Here is a 1,043-nt window from a genome sequence, read left to right on the forward strand (position 1 = left end):
GGCTCACGGTTTTTTAGCCTCCGGCTCACAGATTTTTGTCTTAGCTCAGGAAGGACGACTCCAGAGCAAACTAATTGATGCAGTAGCCAAATCGCTTGCACACAACTTTAATGCCGGTAGCTCACAAAGTGGAATTTTTGCTCACAAGACTCAACAGCTTAGAGGGAACATTGGTTGTGACAGCAATAGCAGAAGTAGCTTCTCGCTGTCTCGGTGTTTCAAGAAGACAGAAAGGGACAGGTGTGGGGGTTATACCCTTCCAAGGCAGAAGCGAGACATCTTTGGCTGCCAATTGGCAACCCGTGGAATGTATACAATTCACTGAATGGTGGCTGAAATATAAGTTCGACAAAGTACAGAGGAGTCGAAAGGTTAATGGGACTTCAATTGGCAATAAATGTTTGGGTTTCAGTTCCGCTATCGCTTCCTGCACCAACCGTTTTATTTATTTTTCTGTGCTCCAAGAAAGTGTTGTTGTTTTTTACTGAACCGGTGTTCGAGAGGAGCCCGATAAAATAATTAAAAGATTAGAAGAGACAGTGTTTAATAATAGTAAAAAAAACGTTTATAACGTACCGTCAAGTCGCAGCTAACTTCTGGTAACCCCTCAAGGGCTTTCAAGGCAAGAGGTGGTCAGAGGCGGTCTTCCATTGCCTGCCCCAGCCCCGGACTTCCTTGGTGGTCTCCCACCCAAGTACTAATGTGGGGGCTCGACTCTGTTTAACTTCTAAGATCCCATGAGATCAGGGCGGCCTGGGCCAGCCGGGTCAGTACAACATTAAATTATGCAGAGGTAACCCCCGTATAGGAGCTGCGGTGGCTCAAGTGGTTAAGACGCTGAACTGCAGGCTGTGGAAGGTCGGTAGTTCAGCAGTTTGAGACCCGAGTGTGCCGCATGACGGAGTGAGCTCCCATCTCTCATACCAGCTCCTGCCAACCTAGCAGTTCGAAAGCGAGAAATTGCAAGTAGATAAATAGGTACCACTTCGGTGGGAAGGTAACAGCGTTCTTGGTGTGTTTAGTCATGCCGGCCACATGACCAC

General features: G+C 47.7%; 1 protein-coding gene across 1 annotated transcript in view; it reads left to right on the forward strand.

Moving 5' to 3' along the window:
• The window catches only part of TSPAN3 (tetraspanin 3), an 18,225-nt gene that overhangs the window by 15,569 nt on the left and 1,613 nt on the right, over positions 1-1,043 (forward strand). The window lies entirely within an intron of this gene.

The sequence above is a fragment of the Gekko japonicus genome, unplaced genomic scaffold (assembly GCF_001447785.1).
Source record: "Gekko japonicus isolate JY-2015 unplaced genomic scaffold, Gekko_japonicus_V1.1 scaffold1765, whole genome shotgun sequence".
Classification (NCBI taxonomy): Eukaryota; Metazoa; Chordata; class Lepidosauria; order Squamata; family Gekkonidae; genus Gekko; species Gekko japonicus.